General features: G+C 50.7%; 2 pseudogenes; both read left to right on the forward strand.

Annotated features, from left to right (window-relative positions):
- The first annotated feature begins 228 nt into the window (after positions 1-228).
- Positions 229-1,040, forward strand: LOC119361197 (annotated as a pseudogene).
- Positions 1,041-2,371: 1,331 nt separating this feature from the next.
- LOC119361198 overlaps positions 2,372-14,677 on the forward strand; it is a 20,130-nt pseudogene continuing 7,824 nt past the window's right edge.

The raw sequence follows: 14,677 nt of genomic DNA on the forward strand, positions 1-14,677 counted from the left end.
TACTCACCGTGTGCTTAGCTGAGCCAAACTGATGCCTCTTCTCTCCCGCTTTCTCTTTCTCGCCGTAGCCGCCACCACGCCCTGCTGCCGTCACCGATGACCGGCCCTCCCATCGGAATGGAGAGACCGGATCATTTCGCCACCCCGCCAGCCACCGCCACCGGCTTGTCGCCGCCGAAACCACCCTCGCACCGCCGCCCTCGTCGAAAAAGAGCTTGGGGATAAAAAATGTCACCGGATTCAAGCTCCGGCTCCAACCACGTGGAAGTTATGAGCGCCTTTGTCGTCCCGACTCCGACATCAAAACTTCGCCAGGACATTGGGAACATGTCGGAGGATGGGGAAGGCACAGATGTGACGCTCGTCGTGGGCGACCAATCGTTTCGAGCTCATAGACTTGTGTTGGCCGCTCGGTTGCCGTTCTTCAGGGCGGAACTCTTCGGTCCGATGAAAGAGAACAAGATGCAGCACATCAGCATCCATGACGTGGAGCCCTCCGTCTTCAAGGCGCTTCTTCACTTTATATACACAGATGCCTCACTGGATAATCACGATGTCAAGAAGAACACGACGCTGCAACATTAGTTGGTTGCCATGGATTGGTACGGGTTGGACAAGCTAGCGGCCATGTGTGAAGGAGAACTATGTCGAAGCATTGACGTGCAGACTGTTGCAACTAGCCTAACATTAGGTGAGCAGCATTGTCGCGAGCGACCGAAAGACGTTTGCATTGACTATGTGTCTGCGCGGGATGTGTTCGGTGCTATCAAGAAGAACGATGGATTCACGCACCTTGTGACAAGCTGTCCGGAGGTTATATCGGATATTTTACAAGAAAATTTGCCATTGGCAGAGGTAAAAGCAATTTACATAATGAGAACTCTTTTTTGTGTAATGTGTTAATTCGTGTTAAATAGATTTTATTTTTAAAACCACTAATGTATCCATTGCGCACAACTTGCTGAACCACCAAGCTCAGTGGTGATTGGATGTGTTGGTCCTGTTGGTTGCAGGGTCGGTCTTTCGAGAAACACCATTAATTTTACTCATGCACATATGAAATTTAAGATAAGAGGATAAGGAAATTAAAGATTCTTTTTTGATGTCATTACGTGTTATTTACTACGTTCGGGTTTGGGAAATGCTTTCTACTTTGGAAGTTCATGACAAGTCCCAAGTGGGCAACACTCCTGCTCCGGTTTTAGTATTTCTTTCATCTTTTTGGTTCTTGACTGTTTTCTTTTTCTTTTTTCTTTTCCAGTTTTACCCTTTTCCTTTTTTATTTTTCTTACAGTTTTATGTTTTCTATTTTTAATATTATTTATTAGATTTTTGTATTTCGCCTTTTGTTTTTCCCTTTTTTCTTTTGCCATTTTTCTTTTACTTCCATGAAAATAATTATTTTACATATAGCTATTTTTTAGAGTAAACCGTGAACAATTTTTTATGCCCAATGGAATTTTTTTAAACATAAAGAACATTTCTCTATTCGCAGTGAACAATTTCTAAAAATGCAATGAGGTGTTTATCCAATTTTAAAATGCATTTATGCATTTAAATACATGTTCCGGTATTTGAAAAGTGCTGGCCACCTTTCAGAAATGTTCACACTCATTAAAAACTGAATGTAAATATTATAATTCAAAAAAATATTCATTGTTTCATGGAAAACAAAAAACTAGAGCAAACGGAAGGGACCAAAGAAAAATTTGTAGAAAACCGGATGGACGCTAAAACTAGGCTGCCCACATGCACACTTCTCCGGATTTGCTATTTCTAGGTGCCTGAAAATCCTTCTCGTGTCAGTCACTTTTTTCCTTCTTCCTTCATTCTCTTTCTTTCTCCCCTCTTGGCCAGACCTCGCCGGGGAAGTACTAGCCCCATCATCTATCTTAGAGTGAAGTAATGGCCCCATTATTTATCTTAGGGATGAGGGGTGCGTAGCGCCTGCTAGCCGCGGGTGGTGGAGGCCGGCGGTTAGGGTGGGGTAGGCTGGGGTATCGGGAGGAGGATGAAGGAAGGGAGGAAGACGATGACAGTAGCGCGATCTGTTCTGCACGGTTGGATGAAGATCTAATGGTCCCTATTAGAAGTGACTGATGCACTCGTTTTTTCAATTAACTGACAAATAGAGGTTCCCCGCTTCCTCAACTATTTGACGCCGAGGTCTCCTGGCGAGGTCTTCCAATCCCGACGTTGTTTATCGGGCAAACCATCTTTGGAAGGTGGTATGTTTTCCATCACTTGTACGTGCGTTTGTACGTAGCGGACGCGGGCTCTTAACTCTTCTGGCTCAGCCTACAAGTTTACTCCGGCCGACGCGTATATGGTACGATCGTTGCCCAGCTCGATCGACCTCCTGCCCTCCGCCATGGGAAACATCATAGCTTCTTCTCCGGCGAAACTGTACGCGCCCGAGACGTGGTCACGATGTTACACGGAGGGCAACACCGTGATACATAACTTCGAGATCGCCAACTTCTCACTGATCGACGGCATGGGCGCCGGCAACTGCGTCACGTCGAGCACGTTCAGCGCCGGTGGATGCGAGTGGGACATCCTGTTCTACCCCGACGGGCACAACAAGAACGAGACCGGAGGTGCCCACGCCCACGCACCGGCGGCCTTCCTTCGTCTCCATAGAGGACAACCAAAGGTGGAGGTGAGGGCATCTTCAGCCGTTGAGCCCCAGGAGGGGCAAAAAATCGCCCCTGGGAGTGCACCGGCGCTAAACCGTGCACTGGGGGCAACGCCCCCCAGTCGCGGCGCCCACGGTTAGTCAAAAAAGTCAAAAACGACTCAAATTTAACGCAAACAGCAGCGAGTTCGTTCAAACTTAAACATATTTTACAAAAAAGAAAAAAACTACAGCGGGCTACCCCCGCCGTCTCCCTCGCCGCACGCCCACGCGGTTCTACATGTCGAGGAGGCTGTAGAACCGCGTGTAGTCACCGCCGTCGCCGTCGTCGTCATCGTCGTCGTCGTCGTCGCCGCCCCCACCTACGCCTCCGCCGTCCCTGCTGCATCCCTCCCCCGGTTGGCGCGGCGGTCGTCGTCGTCGTCGTCGTCGTTGCTGTCGTCGTCGTCGTCGTCGTCGTCGCTGTCGAGGACCACGACGCCGTGCTCGTCCTCGCGCCCACGCTTGCGGGCGGCGATCTCCTCCAGGGCCCTGCGCTGCCGGACCGTCTCGTCGCGGAGGTAGTCCTCCCGCGCCCACCGCATGGCGTCCTCGTCGGAGAAGCCGCGCCGGGCTATCTCCTCGTACTCCGCGGCAGCTTTGGCATTGATTCGCCGCGGGAAACGAGGCGATGCGGACGACGAAGAGACGAGAAGAGAGCCGTGTCGCTGACGCGGCGGGCCCACGGTTTTTTCGCGCCAAAACAGTTCGCCCGGCGCCCCCGGGCGCCCCCCAGCGCGCCGGGTTCGGGCTGGGTCCGTCGGCGCTGTTTTCGGCCCAAGCCGGCGAAAATCAGGCTCCTGGGGGCGCGACTGGGCCATTTTTTCGGCGCCGGCGCGAAAAAAACGCCTAGGGAGGCCTTCCTGGGGGCGCGGCTGGAGATGCCTTGATGACCAAGTACACTTTGAGTATATGGGGCAAGGATGGCCAAGTCGTTGAGCAACCGAGCCTGCGGCATACCTTTACCTCCATGGTTGTGTTAGAAGGGAGAGAGGGATTTGGTGGAATTGTTGTTGTATTGCTTGAGCCTCGTGGGCATATATATAGGAGTACAATCATCTACTTGGAGTACAAGACAAGCCAGAACAAATCCTAGTCTATCTCGTCTTTCCTAATAAACATTATACTCAACATCCCCCCCCCCAGTCACAACGGTAGCGATGCAGACGATGAGACTGGAGAAGAATCCGAAGGCAAGCCGACGGACACCCCCCACAGTCGTAACGGTCGACGCATCGCGGAGTCGTGGCTAGAGTGGCAACCGACGAGGTTGCTCAAGCAAGGCGATAGCCCTTTGTGCCGTTTGTCGATGTAGCCGAGAGCGTACAGTGGTGTAGCCGTGGTCGAGGTAGCCGTGCGAAGAATGCCGTGGTCGATGTCGACTCAGGGTAGCCGGTGTCGAGGAAGTCGCCGTGGAGCCGCGGACGCAAGGAGGTGCCGAGTTAGTCGTGGGCGCAGTGATGTCGAAGTAGTGGTGCGCCAGGAAGTAGATGATGTTGACGACGCATCGCGCCGGGGTTGCCAACCCTGGGGACACATCGTAGACGAAGGCATGCGTCGGTGTTGCCAGCATCGGGCATGCGTAGACGGACGAAGTTGACGAAGCATCGTGCCAGGCTTGCCAGGCCCGGGGACACATCGTGGACGAAGGCACGCGGCGATGTTGCCAGCACCGGGCATGCGTAGACTGGGACCTGCACAAGCTGTACGCCATGTTAAAGAAGTCGGAGAGGCCAGCAGAGAAGGACTCGACGACACGTCATCTGGCTTATGTTCTTCATGTAGCATTCAGATCGAATGACTCTATGAAATTATGTCGATACTTCCACATATTATGGGTAACGTAGGAGACATCCCTATTTTCCCCTGGGGGTCTTAATTACCACTGCTTAGCTTTCAATTTGCCTCTGACCATCAAATTAAATGTGAATAACCCGTCCTCCTCTCTTTGAAACAAGGGGCGCTTCCGGTTCTGTGCGTGCTTCAAATAATTTTGTCTTCTCCATATTACCATATCTCTAGAGCCAATAATTTTCTATGAGGAACTACCGAACTCAATCACTTGCTGCCATTACTCAACAGTTTTCTGTTTAGGTCTATCCCGTAGAGGTAGTCAAATTGGATCAGTGATTGATTTCTATGCGGCGCCAATTGGCGCGAGGCCAATGTCTCCCGCGGTTGTCGGAGTAGATGAAGCGGTCGGGGTAGATGACGGCGACACTGGCAATGAGCTGGTGCTGGATGAAGACGAACGGGGTGGACAAGCGGCGGCGGCTACGGGGGTAGCGGTGGCAGTGGCCTGACGGCGGCGGCGGCTAGGTTATGAGCGCGGCGGTGATGCTCGAAGTAGGCGAAGAACCCTGACAGCGTGATGAAGACCGGCGCGGACGGTGGCGTTCCCACGCCAAAGGAGGTGGTGCAGCGCATGCCACGAGAAGTCGACGTGCGGGGACGGCGGTGGACCGCGGGCCGCGGCGCTACGGCCTGAAGGGGAGACGCAGCGGCGGCGGGCAGGTCGGAGCGACGGCAGGAAGACCTCGGGACAGCGGCGGGGACCGCGGGCCGTGGGGCGACAGCCAGAAGGGGCGGCGCAGAGGAGGAGCGCGGGTCGGTGTAACCGCGGGGACGGCGGCGGGGACCGCGTGCCACGCTCGCTACGGCCCCACGGGGCGACGCAGTAGTGGCACGAGGGTCGGTGCAACCACGGGGACGACCTGGGGCGGACGGCCTCGGGGCGGCGGTGGACCGCGGGCCGCGGCACTACGTCCCGAAGGGGCGACGCAGCGGTGACGCGGGTCGGTGCAGCCGGGAGAAGAACCACGGGGCGGCGGCGTTGTGGCCTGATGGGGCGACGCAGCGGCAGCCCGTTGCTCAATCGGTAGAGGGGCGCGCTGAACTCGGACAGTCTTCACGGGGCCTGCGGAGGCGCGCGCAACCGACGGGCCAGGTCGGTCGCACGGCGTAGATGAGGTGGATCGTGGCGGCGGGCGGGTGATCAATCCGATCGCGCGCGAGGTCAGGGACGCCGCTCGGTGGAGACGTGGTGGCGGCGGAGTCCGAGATGAAGCCGGTGACGGCTGGCGGCAGGGCAGCTATGATTGTCCGCCGTATGGCGCGAGGCCGCCGGGTCGGGTGATGCAGGAGTCCCGGTCGGAGCAGGGCGATGACGGACGGCGTAGATCGACGGGCGGACGGCGCGCGAACGGCGACGGTGAAGGGCCGCCGCATGACGCGAGGCCATCGGGTCGTGGCGACCGGTGGGCAGATGCGCGGACGACGCGCGAGGCCGCCGGGTCGGTGAAGGAGCCGGCCGGTCGTGCCAGTGTCGGAGTAGAGGCACGGGGTGTCGACGACGGCGGTGGGCGACACAAACCGATCCAGTGGATCGGAAAACCAAAAAGTAGACGCCGATCAAAGCGACCGGGGAGAGAGAGAAAAACCCGGATCAAAGGATCGGGAAAAAGACTCTCTAGGGCAGCCGGCCAACACGACCGGCGGACGAACCCTAGGTACGGGCGGCGCGGCCCCCGGCGGCGGTCATGGAGGCCGACCGCCCCAGGGGCGGCGCGCGGGTGCGGAAGCGGTGGCAGCTAGGATTTAGAACCCGGAAACTGATACCATATTAGAAGGAAGAGAGGGATTTGGTGGAATTGTTGTTGTATTGCTTGAGCCTCGTGGGCATATATATAGGAGTACAATCATCTACTTGGAGTACAAGACAAGCCAGAACAAATCCTAGTCTATCTCATCTTTCCTAATAAACATTATACTCAACAGGTTGCCAGCTGGGGCTACGAGGGCTTTGTTCCCAAGTCCAAACTGTGGGCCCTAAAAGACGACTGCTTCACCGTCAGATGTGTCTTGACGGTCTTGAAAGAGCACCACATGGATGAAGTGAGCGCCTTCATCGTCCCGATCCCGCCATCGAACTTACACCAAGACTTTGGGAACATGTTAAAGGACGGGGAAGGCATGGATGTGACGTTCGTTGTGGGAGACCAATCGTTTCAGGCTCATAGAGTTGTGTTGGTCGCTCGGACGCCGTTCTTCAGGATGGAGCTCTTCGGTCCCATGAAAAAGAACAAGATACAGCACATAAGCATCGATGACGTGGAGCCCTCTATATTCAAGGCGCTTCTTCACTTTATATACACAGATGCCCTGCCGGCTAATCGCGATGTCAAGAAGAACACGACACTGCAACATTTGCTGGTTGCCGCGGATCGTACGGGTTGGACAGGCTAGCGGCCATGTGTGAAGGAGAGCTATGCCGAAGCATTGACGTGCAGACAGTTGCAACCACCCTAACTTTAGCGAAGCAGCATTGTCGCGAGCGACTGCATGATGTTTGCATTGACTTTATGTCTTCGCGGGATGTGTTCGGTGCTGCCAAGAAGACCGATGGATTCAAGCACCTTGTGACAAGCTGCCCGGAGGTTATATCAGATATTTTACAAGAAAATCTGTCGTTGCCAGAGGTAGGAATAATTTGTTGGGGAACGTTGCAGAAAATAAAAAAAATTCCTACGGTTTCACCAAGATCCATCTATGAGTTCATCTAAGCAACAAGTGAAAGGAGAGATGCATCTACATACCACTTTGTAGATCGTGAGCGGAAGCGTTCAAAAGAACGGGGTTGAGGTAGTCATTCTCGTCGTGATCCTATCACCGGAGATCCTAGCGCCGAACGGACGGCACCTCCGCGTTCAACACACATACGGTCAGCGTGACGTCTCCTCCGTCTTGATCCAGCAAGGGGGGAAGGAGAGGTTGATGATGATCCAGCAGCAAGACGGCGTGGTGGTGGATGCAGCAGAACTCCGGCAGGGCTTCGCCAAGCTGCTGCGGGAGGAGGACGAGGTGTAGCAGGAGGAGGGAGGCGGCAAGACACACGGTGCGGCTTCCCTCCCCCTTGCCCTCCTTTATATAGTCCCCCAAGGGGGGCGCCGGCCCTGGGAGATGCAATCTCCCAAGGGGGCGTCGGCCAGGGCGGGTGGAGTGCCCCCCAAGGCAAGTGGTGCCCCCCCTCACCTAGGGTTTCCAACCCTAGGCGCAGGGGGGCCCAAGGGGGGGCGCACCAGCCCACTAAGGGCTGGTTCCCCTCCCACTTCAGCCCACGGGGCCCTTCGGGATAGGTGGCCCCACCCGGTGGACCCCCGGGACCCTTCCGGTGGTCCCAGTACAATACCGGGTGACCCCGAAACTTTCCCGATGGCCGAAACAACACTTCCTATATAGTTTTCTTTACCTCCGGACCATTCCGGAACTCCTCGTGACGTCCGGGATCTCATTCGGGACTCCGAACAACATTCGGTTTGCTGCATACTCATATTCATACAACCCTAGCGTCACCGAACCTTAAGTGTGTAGACCCTACGGGTTCGGGAGACATGCAGACATGACCGAGACAGCTCTCCGGTCAATAACCAACAGCGGGATCTGGATACCCATGTTGGCTCCCACATACTCCTCGATGATCTCATCGGATGAACCACGATGTCTAGGGTTCAAGCAACCCCATATACTATTCCTTTTGTCAGACGGTATGTTACTTGCCCGAGACTCGATCGTCGGTATCCCAATACCTCATTCAGTCTCGTTACCGGCAAGTCACTTTACTCGTACCGTAATGCATGATCCCGTGACCAGACACTTGGTCACTTTGAGCTCATTTTGATGATGCACTACCGAGTGGGCCCAGTGATACCTCTCCGTAACACGGAGTGACAAATCCTAGTCTCGATCCGTGTCAACCCAACAGACACTTTCGGAGATACCTGTAGTGCACCTTTATAGTCACCCAGTTACGTTGTGACGTTTGGTACACCCAAAGCACTCCTACGGCATCCGGGAGTTACACGATCTCATGGTCTAAGGAAGAGATACTTGACATTGAAAAAGCTCTAGCAAAACGAACTACATGATCTTGTGCTATGCTTTGGAATGGGTCTTGTCCATCACATCATTCTCCTAATGATGTGATCCCGTTGTCAACGACATCTAATGTCCATAGTCAGGAAACCATGACTATCTGTTGACCAACGAGCTAGTCAACTAGAGGTACTAGGGACGTATTGTGGTCTATGTATTCACACGTGTATTACGATTTCCGGATAATACAGTTATATCATGAATAAAAGACAATTATCATGAACAAGGAAATATAATAATAATCCTTTTATTATTGCCTCTAGGGCATATTTCCAACAGTCTCCCACTTGCACTAGAGTCAATAATCTAGTTACATTGTGATGAATCGAACACCCATAGAGTTCTGGTGTTGATCATGTTTTGCTCGCGAGAGAGGTTTAGTCAACGGATCTGCGACATTCAGATCCGTATGTACTTTGCAAATATCTATGTCTCCATCTTGAACATTTTCACGGATGGAGTTGAAGCGACGCTTGATGTGCCTGGTCTTCTTGTGAAACCTGGGCTCCTTGGCAAGGGCAATAGCTCCAGTGTTGTCACAGAAGAGTTTGATCAGCCCCGACGCATTGGGTATGACTCCTAGGTCGGTGATGAACTCCTTCACCCAAATTGCTTCATGCGCTACCTCCGAGGCTGCCATGTACTCCGCTTCACATGTAGATCCCGTCACGACGCTCTGCTTGCAGCTGCACCAGCTTACTGCTCCACCATTCAACATATACATGTATCCGGTTTGTGACTTAGAGTCATCCAGATCTGTGTCGAAGCTAGCGTCGACGTAACCCTTTACGACGAGCTCTTCGTCACCTCCATAAACGAGAAACATGTCCTTTGTCCTTTTCAGGTACTTTAGAATATTCTTGACCGTTGTCCAGTATTCCTTGCCGGGATTACTTTGGTACCTTCCTACCAAACTTACGGTAAGGTTTACATCTGGTCTGGTACACAGCATGGCATACATAATAGATCCTATGGCTGAAGCATAGGGGATGACACTCATCTCTTCTTTATCTTTTGCCGTGGTCGGGCATTGAGCCAAGCTCAATCTCACACCTTTCAATACAGGCAAGAATCCCTTCTTGGACTGATCCATTTTGAACTTCTTCAAAATCTTATCAAGGTATGTGCTTTGTGAAAGACCTATGAGGCGTCTCGATCTATCCCTATAGATCTTGATGCCTAATATGTAAGCAGCTTCTCCAAGGTCCTTCATTGAAAAACACTTATTCAAGTAGGCCTTAATGCTGTCCAAAAGTTCTATATCATTTCCCATCAAAAGTATGTCATCTACATATAATATGAGAAATGCTACAGAGCTCCCACTCACTTTCTTGTAAACGCAGGCTTCTCCATAAGTCTGCATAAACCCAAACGCTTTGATCATCTCATCAAAGCGAATGTTCCAACTCCGAGATGCTTGCACCAGCCCATAAATGGATCGCTGGAGCTTGCGTACTTTGTTAGCATTCTTAGGATCGACAAAACCCTCCGACTGCATCATATACAGTTCTTCCTTAAGATGCCCGTTAAGGAATGCCGTTTTGACGTCCATCTGCCATATCTCATAATCATAGTATGCGGCAATTGCTAACATGATTCGGACGGACTTCAGCTTCGCTATGGGAGAGAAAGTCTCATCATAGTCAACCCCTTGAACTTGTCGATAACCCTTAGCGACAAGTCGAGCTTTATAGATGGTAATATTACCATCCGCGTCCGTCTTCTTCTTAAAAATCCATTTGTTTTCTATCGCTCGCCGATCATCGGGCAAGTCTGTCAAAGTCCATACTTTGTTTTCATACATGGATTCTATCTCGGATTGCATGGCTTCTAGCCATTTGTTGGAATCTGGGCCCGCCATCGCTTCTTCATAGTTCGAAGGTTCACCGTTGTCTAACAACATGATTTCCAGGACAGGGTTGCCATACCACTCTGATGTGGAACGTGTCCTTGTGGACCTACGAAGTTCAGTAGCAACTTGATCAGAAGTACCTTGATCATCATCATTAATTTCCTCTCCAGTCGGTGTAGGCACCATAGGAACGTTTTCCTGAGCTGCACTACTTTCCGGTTCAAGAGGTAGTACTTCATCGAGTTCTACTTTCCTCCCACTTACTCCTTTCGAGAGAAACTCTTTTTCCAGAAAGGATCCGTTCTTGGCAACAAAGATCTTGCCCTCGGATCTTAAGTAGAAGGTATACTCAATGGTTTCCTTAGGGTATGCTATGAAGACGCATTTTTCTGACTTGGGTTCGAGCTTTTCAGGTTGAAGTTTCTTGACATAAGCATCGCATCCCCAAACTTTTAGAAACGACAGCTTAGGTTTCTTCCCAAACCATAATTCATACGGTGTCGTCTCAACGGATTTAGACGGTGCCCTATTTAAAGTGAATGTAGCTGTCTCTAGAGCGTATCCCCAAAATGATAGTGGTAAATCGGTAATAGACATCATAGATCGCACCATATCCAATAGAGTGCGATTATGACGTTCGGACACACTGTTACGCTGAGGTGTTCCAGGCGGCGTGAGTTGTGAAACGATTCCATATTTTCTTAAGTGTGTACCAAATTCGTGACTTAAATATTCTCCTCCACGATCCGATCGTAAGAATTTTATCTTTCGGTCACGTTGATTCTCTACTTCATTCTGAAATTCCTTGAACTTTTCAAAGGTCTCAGACTTGTGTTTCATCAAGTAGACATACCCATATCTACTCAAGTCATCAGTGAGAGTGAGAACATAACGATATCCTCCGCGAGCCTCAACGCTCATTGGATCACACACATCAGTATGTATGATTTCCAATAAGTTGGTTGCTCGCTCCATTGTTCCGGAGAATGGGGTCTTGGTCATTTTGCCCATGAGGCATGGTTCGCATGTGTCAAATGATTCATAATCTAGAGACTCTAAAAGTCCATCAGCATGGAGCTTCTTCATGCGCTTGACACCAATGTGACCAAGGCGACAGTGGCACAAGTATGTGGGACTATCGTTATCAACTTTACATCTTTTGGTATTCACACTATGAATATGTGTAACATTACGTTCGAGATTCATTAAGAATAAACCATTGACCATCGGGGCATGACCATAAAACATATCTCTCATATAAATAGAACAACCATTATTCTCGGATTTAAATGAGTAGCCATCTCGTATCAAACGAGATCCAGATACAATTTTCATGCTCAAACTTGGCACTAAATAACAATTATTGAGGTTTAAAACTAATCCCGTAGGTAAATGTAGAGGTAGCGTGCCGACGGCGATCACATCGACCTTGGAACCATTCCCGACGCGCATCGTCACCTCGTCCTTCGCCAGTCTCCGCTTATTCCGCAGCTCCTGCTGTGAGTTACAAATATGAGCAACGACACCGGTATCAAATACCCAGGAGTTACTACGAGTACTGGTAAGGTACACATCAATTACATGTATATCAAATATACCTTTACTGTTGCCAGCCTTCTTGTCCGCTAAGTATTTGGGGCAGTTCCGCTTCCAATGACCCTTCCCCTTGCAATAAAAGCACTCAGTCTCAGGCTTGGGTCCATTCTTTGACTTCTTCCCGACAACTGGCTTACCGGGCGTGGCAACATCTTTGCCGTCCTTCTTGAAGTTCTTCTTACCCTTGCCCTTCTTGAACTTAGTGGTCTTATTGACCATCAACACTTGATGTTCTTTCTTGATTTTAACCTCTGCTGACTTCAGCATTGAGAATACTTCAGGAATGGTCTTCACCATCCCCTGCATATTGTAGTTCAACACAAAGCTCTTGTAGCTCGGTGGGAGCGACTGAAGGATTCTGTCAATGACCGCCTCGTCCGGGAGGTTGATCTCCAGCTGGGACAGGCGGTTGTGCAACCCAGACATTTTGAGTATGTGCTCACTGACAGAACCGTTTTCCTCCATCTTACAACTATAGAACTAGTCGGAGACTTCATATCTCTCGACCCGGGCATGAGCTTGGAAAACCATTTTCAGCTCCTCGAACATCTCATATGCTCCGTGTTTCTCAAAACGCTTTTGGAGCCCCGGTTCTAAGCTGTAAAGCATGCCGCACTGAACGAGGGAGTAATCATCAGCACGTGATTGCCAAGTGTTCATAACGTTTTGGTTCTCTGGGATGGGTGCTTCACCTAGCGGTGCATCTAGGACATAATCTTTCTTGGTTGTTATGAGGATGATCCTCAGGTTCCGGACCCAGTCCGAATAGTTGATGCCATCATCTTTCAGCTTGGTTTTCTCTAGGAACGCATTGAAGTTCATGTTGACATGAGCGTTGGCCATTTGATCTACAAGACATATTTTGCAAAAGTTTTAGACTAAGTTCATAATAATTAAGTTCATCTAATCAAATTATTTAATGAACTCCCACTCAGATTAGACATCCCTCTAGTCATCTAAGTGTTACACGATCCGAGTCGACTAGGCCGTGTCCGATCACCACGTGAGACGGACTAGTCATCATCAGTGAACATCTCCATGTTGATCGTATCTTCCATACGACTCATGTTCAACCTTTCGGTCTCTGTGTTCCGAGGCCATGTCTGTACATGCTAGGCTCATCAAGTTAACCCTAAGTGTTCTGCATGTGTAAATTTGTCTTACACCCGTTGTATGTGAATGTAAGGATCTATCACACCCGATCATCACATGGTGCTTCGAAACGACGAACTTTAGCAACGGTGCACAGTTAGGGGGAACACTTTCTTGAAATTATTATAAGGGATCATCTTATTTACTACCGCCGTTCTAAGTAAACAAGATGCATAAAACATAATAAACATCACATGCAATTATATAGTAGTGACATGATATGGCCAATATCATATAGCTCCTTCGATCTCCATCTTCGGGGCTCCATGATCATCTTCGTCACCGGCATGACACCATGATCTCCATCATCATGATCTTCATCATTGTGTCTTCATGAAGTTGTCACACCAACGACTACTTCTACTTCTATGGCTAACGCGTTTAGCAATAAAGTAAAGTAATATACATGGCGTTCTTCAATGACACGCAGGTCATACAAAAATAAAGACGACTCCTATGGCTCCTGCCGGTTGTCATACTCATCGACATGCAAGTCGTGACTCCTATTACAAGAACATGATCTCATACATCACAATATATCATTCATCATTCATCACAACTTCTGGCCATATCACATCACATGACAATTGCTGTAAAAACAAGTTAGACGTCCTCTAATTGTTGTTGCATCTTTTACGTGGCTGCAATTGAGTTCTAGCAAGAACGTTTTCTTACCTACGAATAACCACAACGTGATTTTGTCAACTTCTATTTACCCTTCATAAGGACCCTTTTCATCTAATCCGCTCCAACTAGTGCATGTCAGTCGGTGGAACCTGTCTCGCGTAAGCATACGTGTAAGGTCGGTCCGGGCCGCTTCATCCCACAATACCGCTGAAGTAAGAAAAGACTAGTAGAGGCAAGCAAGTTGACAAGATCTACGCCCACAACAAAATTGTGTTCTACTCGTGCAATCGAGAACTATGCATAGACCTAGCTCATGATGCCACTGTTGGGGAACGTTGCAGAAAATAAAATTTGTTCCTACGGTTTCACCAAGATCCATCTATGAGTTCATCTAAGCAACGAGTGAAAGGAGAGATGCATCTACATACCACTTTGTAGATCGCGAGCGGAAGCGTTCAAAAGAACGGGGTTGAGGTAGTCGTTCTCGTCGTGATCCTATCACCGGAGATCCTAGCGCCGAACGGACGGCACCTCCGCGTTCAACACACATACGGTCAGCGTGACGTCTCCTCCGTCTTGATCCGGCAAGGGGGGAAGGAGAGGTTGATGATGATCCAGCAGCACGACGGCGTGGTGGTGGATGCAGCAGAACTTCGGCAGGGCTTCGCCAAGCTGCTGCGGGAGGAGGACGAGGTGTAGCAGGGGGAGGGAGGCGCCAAGACACACGGTGCGGCTGCCCTCCCCCTTTCCCTCCTTTATATAGGCCCCCAAGGGGGGGGCGCCGGCCCTGGGATATGCAATCTCCCAAGGGGGCGGCGGCCAGGGGGGGTGGAGTGCCCCCC

This window comes from Triticum dicoccoides, chromosome 2B (assembly GCF_002162155.2).
Source record: "Triticum dicoccoides isolate Atlit2015 ecotype Zavitan chromosome 2B, WEW_v2.0, whole genome shotgun sequence".
In the NCBI taxonomy this organism is placed as follows: Eukaryota; Viridiplantae; Streptophyta; class Magnoliopsida; order Poales; family Poaceae; genus Triticum; species Triticum dicoccoides.